Here is a 13,202-nt window from a genome sequence, read left to right as displayed (position 1 = left end):
GGTCAACAATGATATTGTCATTTAGATACCTCAAATCAATACACATGCGGATTTTCCCGTTGGAACGTCTGGCAATCACGATCGGAGAAATCCAATCGGATGCTTCAATGGGTTCAATTATACCAGCATTTAGTAATTTGTCAATTTCCAGTTTTACTTCATCACGGGCAATTAGGGGTATATGACGCACCTTATGGATTTTTGCAATGGAATTAGGTTTGACCCTGATCTTATGAGAAAAACCTTGGAGGTTTCCAATACTCCTATTGAAAACTTCGGGAAATTCCTTCATAACCCAAACTTTAGTAATCTCAGATTCACATACAACCAAGACTGGTTCAGGACTATTGGGGTTTAAAATTATGTCCAGAGACCGCTGATCTCTCCAGCCTAAAACAGGTGGTCCATCCTCTGCTACATAAAGTTTGCATATAGCCCTTCTACCCTTGAATTCAAACCTCAAGGTTCTAAAACCTAACATGACAATATTTTGCCCTGTGTAACTAGAAGGAATTATATCTGAAGGTTGCAACTGTGAACCAATCTCACCCACAAATTTTTTTACCCAAATAGATTTAGGTATAATAGTAAATGGTGAGCCGTAATCAGCTGCCACCTGAACGTTTATACCACCAAAAGAAACTATGCATAATGGTTTGTTAGTGTCATCGCATGTAATATTCACAACTACATGTCTAACTTTGTTACTAGGGGTATTTGAATTCTCTTCATAAAAACTTCCATCCTCATCAGATAAATCGAAATCCTCATTTGTCACACAAGTGACTTTAGTTTCTTGTGAGAACCCCTTCTGCATTGTTTGGTAAAATGACCAATGAGGCCACAAACTGCACACTTAGAAGACAGAGCAGGACATTTATCAAATCTTGCAGAGTGTGAAGTACTACCACACCTGTAACAAGCAAAAATTTGGGAAGGCTTATCCTCTTTCTTAACATTCTGGCGTGGTTTACAATTTTGATATTGTTTAGACTGTTTAAAATTTGGGTTTTTATCTCTCCTAGTATCAATAATCTTATTAACAGACATTTTATCACTGGAGCTAGAACTAGAAACAGCTTTCGCACACCTGTCAGAAAGTTCTGCTTTCTTTACTAAAGTAATTATGTCTTTAAGGCATGCATCCCCTTCTATCCACAATTTATCCTGAACATTCTTATTTTTGTTGCACATAACAATTTGATCTCTAATCATATCATCATGAAGTGAACCAAATTTGCATTTAATGGCTAAATTTTTAAGTGCAGAAACGTAATCTTCAATACTCTCATTCGTATCCTGCTTTCTTTTGTAAAAACTACGTCTGGAGACTGCCACACATACAATAGGGGAATAATGATCATCAAGATCTGAAATAGCACTTTTAAAAACATCAACATCACCAGCCCTTTCAGTTTTTTGCATTTGTAAATATACTCTGAGACCTTCAGGTCCTAAACAGTGCAAAAGAATTCTCTTTTTCCTTTCAGGAGACATAATGCTGCCATTATCTTCTAGAGTAGCCACATAGTTTAAAAAGTACTCTTTCCAATCTAGCCACTTAATGATTGGCTCTCCTGGGTTGATTAAAAACTCTTTAGGGTCACTCAGGTTAATACCCATGTTGCCAGAAGGAGTAGTGTTGCTAGAAGGAGTAGAGAGTGGAACAGGATTGTCACCTTGTGCAGCAGTAGTTGCTTCCAAATCTCGACTCATTGTTAATAATAAGAAATCCAAACAAAATAAAATAAATCTGTAGTCTTACTCAGAAGAAAACTGACACAATCAATCCAGAAGTAATGTTGAGTTGTTAATGTCCCAATCGATGACAGCGATGACTTCTTGTAAATCGCGCTAATTAGTATGACTGCGCAGCTTATTGTTAAAGAAAAGTACTCGATAAAGCAATTTTAGCGAGGAAGGAAAAAATTAAATAAATATGGCCGCTACGCTGCGTGATCCAGCGTGACCTTGAGGGTGAAGACGTAAGGTCTCGAGAGAACTGTGACGTAGAGAGAGTCTTAATGGAAGTCTCAGAGAAGACTGCAAGCACCGAAGGAATATGCGCGCGCGGTGGCAATTTCAAAAGAAAATATGGCACGCTCTAACCAACGGTAACAGCTCTTTGCTCTTTGCTCTCTCGCCAAATTTAAGGATAAATCCAATTTCAAGTAATAGCTTTAACTGGTACAAGAGTCTTTTAACTATAAATTAGCTTGTGCAGAGAAGTATGTAAATAAGGCTTGAATGGCACATGAAAGACGTTATACGTTTCTTTTTTCTTAAACAAAAACTCACGAAGCAGAGTCCAGATGTTTCTCCTTAGTGCCGAAATCTTCTTAGTGCCGATAGATTCAATCTGAGGTGATTTGAAAGTTTTCCAAAGTCCGTTTCTTGAATGTAATTATTATTATTTTTTTTAAAAATAAATAAATAAAGCTCTCCTTGGACGGTTGTACTGAGGGCTCCAGGTCCTCGTCGCCAAATCGGTGTAGTAATTGAAAGTGACACCGGTATCTTTTAGAAGTCAGGTTCTTTATTAAACCCCCAGTACAGGAGACAGCAGAGGTACATCAACAGGAATGCAGGATCTTCATATAACTGACTCCCACGAACCCCACACAGAAGTAAACAATTCCAGAACACAACAAGCATTCTAGCTCTTAAAGCAACATACTACATACAGCTTCTGCAATTTCTCATTTATGCCTTCCCCCACGTACCCTCCCATGGTATGTAAAAATATAGAGCCTCCACAGGCAGGACTTGTTGCTTGAACTCTGTGCCATCATATTCACATTCAGCCCTGGCGTGTGGAGGTGAGAGCAATGGGGCTGGGTTGAGGGGGGATTTGACCGACATCTACAAGGGGAAAATAAATAAATAATTCATTTTCCCTTGTCGTCTTTTTTCGAAATTTCCCCCTCTTACCCAGCCCCTCTGCTCTTACCTGTTCGGGCAGCGGCTGTTCACATTAACTGTATTTGTAAAGTATACACGTAGTTGAAAGGCAATGGAGTGCTTTACATGGTCAAAGGCAGAGATCCAACCAGAAAGTGAATCTGGGTGGGAGGTCTTGGGTTCTGTGAGGGGAGGTGGACTCTTTACTGTGTTGTGATAAAGTGTTCTTTAAAGATATGCATCTTCAGCTCCTTCCTAACTTGAAGCATACTTGGGGTGGTCCTAATGGACACTGGGATGTAATGACATATCCTGAGTGTGTGAATGGGGTAGGCCTGTTTCCTCATAGTTTTATTGGTTCTTGACAATCTGTGTCCCCCTTTATGAGGGTGTCTGAATATGTCCCTGACTGGCCCGTTGATAATTTTGCATTGTTTGTTTGATGTGACCTGCATGACTGGGCCTGAAACTGCAGATGAGGCCTCAACAGTGATGTGTACAGAACTTACAACTGTCTGCTGAGTTTTCAGCCCAATATTCAATCCAGATTGCATTCTTTGAGAGCCACCATCCCTCTGTTATCCTGGACCCGGATTTATATCTGGAGCTATTACGCTCCTAGCTGTCAGTTGGCCGCATGTCAAAAGTAGGCCCTTCAGGCATTCTGGATTTTGGTCCCACTGTACTTTGCATGCCTGGATTTCAAAGTCCATGCCTATAGTAGAAAATGTAAAACTACAAGTACCAGTATGCAAAGGGCTGCTGTCTAAAGAGTCAAGACTGGCTAATAACCTCATCTGTGATTCTTGTCCACTCAGAGTTTTAAAATGTAAAGTTACTCAGCTGAAAATCTAATTTGTATAGTATTCAAAAGCATAGCTTCTTAATGGGAGCCAACTTGAGTGTCCCTAATTCAATAAGACCCACAGCTGTCACAGACAGACAAAAAGAGACGGCATAGAGGGCATGTGGTGCTAAAGCACTTAGCACATGTTTTATTGAGTATTTCAAGAACATGCCCAAGCAGGCATGGAAATTCTAAAGGTGGATGGGCGGGCAACTGGCTTAGTGGGGTCATAAGGGCTGCTCACATTTTGATTGTTGGTGCAATACAGTGAGTAAATCTCTTGCACGTTTTGCGAATCACAAACACAAGCACAATAGGCCTAAGTGAGAAAATTAAGTTTTACATTGGTAACATTGTCAGGCCATTAATAGTACAGACTCGATAATGGGGCAACTTGGTTTACACCTAGTGTGCCTGCAAAAAGGGCCCTCATATTTATATCCGGGTTCACAGTGGTATTGCCTGAATAAGTGTGGCTTACCTTTAATGTTACCAGCGGACTCCATAACATCATCATGGGCTTTCCCTTTTCCTGACATTGCTCTCAGTACATTAATCCACTTGGTTAAGCTGATGGAATGTAAGACTATCTATCCCAGAATGCAATATTCTGTTTAAGGAAAGTCGTGCACTGCAATATAGCGTTTTCCCTGATAGAGTGTCATCTGGTACCTTTACTAGGCTTCTTAGTGAAGTGGGAAGGCCCAGGGAAAGTACCCTATGCAGTCTTTGACTCCTAATTTCAAGTTCCAGCTTCCACATGAGCCAACTGTGATCTGCGACTGCCGCGCTTAACCCCACAGTCAGGCTCCGATAATACTTCAGTTCGAAAGGCCTCAACATTCAAAACACAGTAGGCAAGAAGCAGTCGTCGAAGTAGAGAAAAAAAGTAGGAGAACTGTAGGCGGAGAATCAGAGGGCGAGAATAACCTGAGATTTGGGTCTGTGGGCGGAGTCAGAGGTGTGGCCAGAAACAGCAAAACTTCCCTATTTTTAGTATTTGTTTGGCATTTCACTGACCAGTTAATTCAACCAATAGATACATATGTTTATTTAAGGTTTAGTGTGAGTTTTTGACATTGAAATACATTCACAAAGAGGGATATGTCTTCAATTACAGAATGTGCCTAATACGCTTAAAAGTGGAATCACAAGCCATTTGTATCCAAGCCATGAAGTTTCTGTCATCAGCACTTCTACTCCCTTATTCCTCAAGTGCAGTTCAAACATGAATGGTAAAATATCCTAATTTAAAATATGTTTCCACGTAATTATGGCTGTACCATATTTGCCACATACTACATCACCTGCTGCATAATCTAACAATTTCACCCAAAACAATTTTGTAGCTCAAACGGATCAAAAACGACTAAAAGAAATGCAACTCACGTTTCTGTGAAGTGTAGGGCCCTTTGCAAAGGTTGACTGATCACCTTTACCACTGCTGCATTTGTATGTTACACAGGTACTAATGAGACAAAAGCTTTGCAGAGGCTGTTAGTATGTATAAATTTGCCAAAATATTAAAGTATCATAAAATGTACCACATTACGCGGCAGCCTTTTTATTGTTGCATAATTTAGTCAACACTGCAACATAATTTTGGCCCTCATTGCTGCATAACTCCAGTGGCCCGAAAGTAGGTTGCACATGGTAAGAGTGTTTGTACATGAAGCAGATACCATGAACTTTGCGAACTTAAGGGCTGATTACGATGGCAGGCGGACTTCAGTCTGTCTGCCATTGAATCGGGGAATGGCACCGCTGGCCTACAAGGCGGCGGCTCGACGATAGGCATTGCAATGCGACCGCCACTATGGTATTCGCAGTGCCTATCTTTTACATCGCGGCAGGTGCTGCTGGCTGCATCACCCTCCGCAATGTAAAAAAGTGACCTGTTACATATATCACTGAACTTCGTGGCAGGAACAATGAGGTGCCTACCACATGGTGCAGTGATATGTAGGGGGGCATCATAGGTGTCCCCTAGGGCCCATGTCTGGGGACCGGAGGGAAAGGGACTCCCTACTGGCCCCAATGTCCCTTTCCACCAGCTTGCAAGGATAGGCTGGCGGGTAAGGGACATCGTAATCCCTACTGCGGTGCCTGGTAGGCACCATCAGCATTGTAGGACCCACGAGCCGCCACCGACGGGATGACGTGGTGGTCCCACCGCCATTATAATCAACTTCTAAGTTTGGTGTGCATGCAAATCCTACATTGGCAACCCCTGGTAGGGTTGCCACTGAGGTCACAAGACCCTTGAGGTCAGTCCAACTCACCCATTGGTACCTTCATTGGCCTTTTTCAGCAGTAGTAGTGCAATTTATTTTATAGCATTTATAAGGCGCACAGCTACCCACAAAGGGTTTCGGCGCCGGGAAACCCTTTGTGGGTAGCTGTGCGCCTTATAAATGCTATAAAATAAATTGCACTACTACTGCTGAAAAAGGCCAATGAAGGTACCAATGGGTGAGTTGGACTGACCTCAAGGGTCTTGTGACCTCAGTGACAGAGTCACTGTCAATCTAGGGTGTGCTTCTTCGAATGCCTGCCCGCAAGACTGGAGGTGAACTGCAGTATGGATTGTGGTGGACAGGCCTCAAGGTTAACTCACACTTGCCACCATTAGGGTCCACTTGCGGGTGCTAAGACACCAGGGCTTCTAAGGTCTACTGGGCCTTCTAAGGTGCAGTGTCAGAATGTGCTATGTCAGGAGAGTGGTCTGGTGGACTGGTCATGAAGGCTGAACATGGTTCTCCAGTTCCAAATTCAGCAGTTCTGGCCAGAGTGCAGCATCCTCTCCCACTCTGAACACCATACTTCCCCATTGAGAGAAACTTGCACTGCCTTCAGCTACAACTCAATTGTGCTGCAACTCGATTCAAATTATACACTAGACAACAGTAAAATGCTGCCTGAAAAAAAAGTAATAACACCCTGGAAAAAGCAAACACTCATAGGGAATGCAAGAATAAGCAAAGCATGTGAAATGTAATCAGGAACAACATGGTTACCTTAACGGTTTTAAACTCATTATTCAGAAATCAGTAAGTGATTTTGCCTGAAAAGTTCAGGATATTACTACAGGACCAGGAAGGGACCCGTTTCAATGTCCATTGCTTAAATCCTTCCAAAATGTAAGCAGTTTGTTTTAAAAAAGACCACATCCCTGAACACAGAGCCGCGGTACACATTTTATAAGCTCAAATAATTAAAACAGTTGAAAACGATCATATTAAACATTGTCCTCTCCACCCATCAATCAGGTATTGCAGTCCCTTTCGGAATGGTGCACTCCCAACCCAGGGAAAACAATGTTGTTCAAAGAAAGAAGATAAAAAGAAAGTAGCGCTTCACTGTTAAACTCTTTAAAGTGGCGCTAATGTGTGTGGGTGTAAATAACAACAATCTGGCCTGTCTGCTGACCACTCTGTATTGCTTTATTTCGTTATTTCATTATTTTTCCTATTTTGATACTTTTTTTCTAACCATCCGAGGTTGTACTTTGGAATACAAAACGGTCAGAATAAGAGGACATTTCCAGCCAAAGTGTTCCTCTCTTTTTGGATCCATTTCACAGGGGAACAAATAAAGAAACAAGAGGTATGAGAGAGTACATAAGAGCTGTATCTTGAAATCAGCCCATAAGGAGGAGCGAGACAGAGACAGAAAGAGATGGAGGAATAAAGAGAGAGAGAGGGGGGGAGGGCAGCTGCCAGAGGCAGATCAGAAGTGGACACTGTCCTTGCCTTCTCTGGGCATGAAGGAAAAGACACAGAGTTGTTTTCCTTCTCTGCTCTTCCCAGAACGCGGAGCCTTACTGCAGCATAACAATAGGCAGAGGGTGGGTGGTCTTTTTGACTGTAGGCAGGTCACAGGTCAAGTGCAGGGCCATTAGGTAGTGCTTTCACGCACTAATGGCCCTGCGAATAACAGAAGGGAGAGGAGAAATGATTTTGTCCCCTCACCCTCCCCACTCTTGTCCCCCATGTCCCCCCACTCCAAAATCTGGGGGGATATATCCCCCACATCCCCCATACTTCCTACGCCCATGAGTGTGATACCACAGGGGATGGAAAGATTTCCATTCTGTGAGTATGATTTTGACTGCAAAGGAAAAGAGTAAATCTAATCCTTCCAAATCTATATTATTAAGAGCTAGGGGAGCAACTGCAGCCCATGGACCCAGCATAGTCATGGAGAAGGAGAGAATGATGGGTGTATTAAAGATTATAGATAAGTGCTTCTGTATAGGAACCCAAAAGGAGTCTAATAATGTACATTTAAAAAGACATGTTGATGAGTGCCTGTTCTATGTTGCAATTCCAGCGGGCAGCCCTCTCCATGCGTGCGAAAGTAAGTAATTGAGGAAGCCGACGCATCTGACGAGGAAGAAGAAACAGAGTGTGCCCACAATGAAGGCATAGAGCTGCTGACAGCGACACAGCGCTGCTCCATGGCTGCTGGGTGTGGCTGAGCTGCGTCCCTCGCGAGCGAGCTACTGTGGAGCTGGCGAAAGCAAGTGTGAGAAGTTTACAGGCGAATGCCGCGTCACGTGACCATCAGAGTTTAGATTATCACTACCCCTCCCTGTAATTCTCGGGAAACCAACCTCTAGTATGAATATTTTCCACAGCAGTAAATAGATGACTCTTCACGTCCAAAATGGAAAACAGTTGTCGCGGTGAAAGTAAGTTCGACTGCTCAGGTGCTGGCTCATCATAGAAGTCACCACGTTGGAGTTTTTGACAGTGCCTAGTTGGGCTCAAATATCGGCAGGAGGTTATGGCAAAGGTGTAGGTACACGTAAAAACACGTATAATCGATGCAGAAGTGAAGGCTAGGGTCACATCGGCCAAGCCTGGTGCTCCTTGCTTGATAAACGAAGGTGGCTCGACCCAGAAGTTAGCCACTTACAGCTTCGACACAGGGGGAAGACGGAATAATGCGGCCGTGGACACTGAGGTGCTAGACTAGGTGCTTCGTTTTTAGGTTGAAGCCTGCGTTGCAGCGCATGCACTGTCGCAGGCGAGAGTTCCTGTTAGCAAGAAGGGGCATAAACCACGCCCCTTCTTCCATTGGCCGGCCTCGCCAAAGGGAGGCCTGCCACTGGACAAAGCCCGTGTTCGGATGATTTGTCCGGCTGTGATCCTGCCTCTCGAGGACTGGGTGATGTGACTTACGGTGTCGCAACCGTATTTTCTAAAATATCGCCATGGCAACCATGAGTCAGGTCACCAGTCCGGGAGGGGCGGGATTCAATATCGCATTTCCGGCTATTTTTCTAAATTTTGTTTTTGCATTTTTGCAGTCATTCCTGCGCGTTCCTCGGTGGTGGAGGAGGTAGGGGAGAGGCGGTGCTGGTTTAATCAAGAATCATGGTTCAACAATCGCTGGAATGAATTTGTTGGCCTGTATAAACGCTCTTCCTTGAATGTCTGCTGGAAATTCGACCACTCAACCAGTTCCGACACATACCAACCACGAGCTTCGCTACACCTTACTTCGGTAATTAGTTTTGTTCTTTGCATGTCTACTCTTAGGTGGGATCAGCGTCGCTACAAGGCCGTGCCGGGCTGGTACTGCGGCAGGCAGCGCTCAGAGGGGGCGTCCAGCGCCTCCATGGGCTTCTAGCCGCAGTCGGGCATCCTAGGAGGGTAGAGGGGCGCTGTACCACTCAGAGGGGTTTCATAGCGCCTTCAGAGAGGGCATTTCCTACAGCCCGCTACCGGGAGCCTTGGGGAAACCTGGCTCTGGTGTCGTGAGCAGAGACCAGTTTAACACAGAACAAGACAACATATAATACTCATTTTGCATCGATCAAATTGATAATTCCGAGCGCTGTGTGCATTTGTGTTTTACAAAGTTCAACTCTCATCATTTTTCCGTGAACAATTTTGCCAATCTCTGCAATATATATATATATTTTCTTTTATTTCACTAAACATATACGTTCACGCATCGGATACTGTTTCATATCGTTCTATAATATGCCCGTAGTGTATTTGATAATATTAAGTTGGCTATTTTTATTTTCATGCAATTATATCCCGCATGTTGTTGTTGATCAGTTCCTCTATAACTATTTAGTTAGTCTGAATATCGAGACATAAACGTTTGTCTGTATTTTCAACTAATTTCTCTGAGCGCCCATGTGTGCTCTCGTTTTCTTTCAGACGTCAATTGCTTTGTTGTATTCCAGATTATGAACTCAGAAGACGGCAGGCACAAGTCTGTGGTGGTGTTGTTATTTATTTTTTATTGAGTCGTTGTGCACCTTTCCTCTTCCGTTCACTAGAGTGGCAACAGTTTCCATTGTCGCAGAGTGCATTCGGATTACAGGGAGCATTTCAACCCCCCCTCCCACCATACACCCCTCACTGTAAACTGAAGTGGCACCTAGAATCAACAGCGGCTACCAGGCAGAACAGACAGGGAGTGCTGGCATGTATCATTACATTCTCAAGATGATATATTTACTGCTCTTGCTAGACTGGCTTGCTTGATGGGGGGAGCAGCTTCTACGCTGGCACAAAGTGCCAAGAGACAGCAGTGCCTGGACAGGGGCCGTGTTTAATCCTCTGCAGCCAGCTGCACACAAATTCAGGGGTGGGAGGGCTGTGTCTAAAAGCTAATTGTGTTCTGTATAATCTGTCAGCGCAGAGGGCACACTGCACAAGGCCCCCTGGGGAGCTGCTACAGTGCCTCGTCCTCCCCTCTGCACCCGCCTGGCGCTGGATGCAAGTGTAGTGCGCGTCACAGCAAAGCATTTTGTGTGGCACAGTGATGTAGCGCTGTGTGGTTCACTAATGTCTGCCACGTTATGATGGGTTAGAGACTCATCTAGTTGCGCACTGTGCACTTGGTGTTTTCCTACACCTTAATCATTTGAACTCGTAAACCATTCGTATTCACAATTATTTATCAGTTGTTTATTTACATAATCTGATTACTCAAAGAACCGTAACCATATTTCATTGCTTGTACTTTTGTTCACATTCAATTGCATGTATTCAGTAAATTTTCTGTTTATGCCAACATTTTAAATTATAACCATTTGTTACATTTCACAGTATTCACTGCCATGCCCAATGCATTTCGGTACCACAAGGTACCTTCATCAGGGGCTGATCTGCAAAGATATAAAATAAACATATATGAGTGTTTTGTACGTTATTGCCCATGGGTGTGTCTTCTCTCAAATGTTGTAATGTCATACCTGTTTCTCGTGTGTTTATGATCAGTCAGCTGTAAAACAAAACCACAATAACCTTATGTAACCTCTATTCCATCAAATAAAAGTATTCACTCTTGACCCTACTAAATGCTAGTCTTAGCTTACCACGTGTTCTCTGTAACGTAGGACTTGTTGATGAGGAACCATGTGGGAGTTCCTAAGTTCCTCAGCATACATTTTAAATCACCATGACGACGGTACCAGTACTCATTAGTACCACGCTGACACGCCATGAGATTAATCAGGTGAGAATCCAAAATATTATCTTGCACATTGACTTTATCCATAAAGTTACTTGCCGAGATGTTTTGCATCTGTACACCACTTTTCAAGATGTGGTTCACTGCATATGACAGTCCAGACAGATCGCGTTCAAACAGGAGATGAAACAAATAGGGAATGCATTGACGAAACCTAGGATCTTCTGCATACAATCGTAAACTCCGGTATTCAGAAGCAGGAATTTGATGAGGTCGCTCATCATATCTTCCTCCTTGACCTGTTGGAAATAGCTGTGGGAAACACCGAGCTTCCAAACTTTCCTCCCAAACACTAATGGGACTCCCTTTGGCTTGTTTAATTTGAAACAACTCAATAGCATTCCCCATGACTTCCTTGGAATGCAAAGGATGAACACTATAATGTTCATATATTTCTTCATTTTTAGAGGGTTCTACCTTCTCAATTTGACCAGCACACAAATCGCTATCCTGTTCTTCACTTACTTCCTCTTCTGCAACATATACATTCTTGTAGTACTTATTTTTTTTTTTCAAATACAATGTTGCCTTTTTGACTTTCCTAACATCCACTAAATCTTGCCATATTTTCTTACTCTTTGTCGGAACCCCATTAACTAAGATAACCAGAGGTTCCTCTTCCACTTTTTCTACTCCAATTGTATTAATGTTTTTCTTCAAATCTAGAGGCAAATAAACAACTCTTCCCTTTAATCCTCTCTGTAAATCTGATGGAGGCAATTTCCCTGTCTTTGGCTCCATTCTTACAATAGCCTGAAAGGGATGGATACTTTGAATCAAAATAGATTCATAAGTATTTAAATCCTTCAATTCAGAAGGAATCTCAACCAATTCCAAATTATTATGAACCGCTCTAGCAGGCATCCGGTTTTGATTTAATTTGTTACAACAATAAGTACACACACGTTGATCCAATCCCAAATCAAAACAATGTTCTACCATCAAGTATGTTACGAAATCCTTCCATTCACTATTATTTTCCCTTTCACTTTTCGCATATAAATCCACTAACTTAGTCTGATTCTTATAATAAGTGCGTCGACAACACACACAAGTGAAATTAGGCCTCTCACTTGATTTCACCTGAAACGTGGCAATTTCCTTCTGAAAATTATCTGTACTGGAAACCTGTACACTATCTTCCACATTACCCTCTTCTTCTGGGTCAATTTCAACATTCTCCTCTTTACTTGCAAAGTAACAAAACTCAATTTCTTCACAAATATTCTTCACATCTATTTCAGAACCATGCAAAAGAGCAGTGCATAATTGTTTAAGCATAATTGCTGGACTCTTAGCATAATACAACATTCTAACTAATTTCCTCACTTTATTATGATGCACTGCTAGCATCCTGAAATGATGAAAAACACTCTGGCATACTCTCCTGGAAAGACAAGCCAGTGAATGACCATGCAAACCTGTCACTTCTCTCACTCTGCAAGGATCTAATTCTTGCAACAACTTCATTTTCTGTTTTAAACTTTTCTTATTAAATGTCCGTACAAAATCACAAAGCAAATTGATGGAATCCTGTCGCACACTGCAAATACTACTACACTTCCAGATACACACTGGTCCCTTAGGACGTCTTCCTAAAACCTCATTACCTAACACCTCTTCTGCCTCTGTTGTCACAAGTTTTTCTTTTTCAACTGGACAACCATCTTTCACCTCATAAGCTCGACCACTGGTGTCAACTGCATGCACCAAATCATTATCCTGGAAATAACTCTCCTCATTAAAAAATGCCTCACAACTTGAACTATGCATCCATTCTCCTGAAAAAACTTCACAAAAATTACTACGATTAACTGTTCTCTTCCATCTACTATTTCTTTTGAAATCATAAATTGCCTTGTTTAGCTTCCTAATTCTATTGATTAGCAAAATAAATAACTTTCGCTTAATTTCAAATGCCTGATCAATAATTTTCTCAACTTTTTTTTCTCTT

The sequence above is a fragment of the Lissotriton helveticus genome, chromosome 2_1 (genome assembly GCF_964261635.1).
Source record: "Lissotriton helveticus chromosome 2_1, aLisHel1.1, whole genome shotgun sequence".
Lineage (NCBI taxonomy): Eukaryota > Metazoa > Chordata > Amphibia > Caudata > Salamandridae > Lissotriton > Lissotriton helveticus.
The sequence above is the reverse complement of the archived record's forward strand: the minus strand, read 5'-3'. Positions refer to the sequence as shown.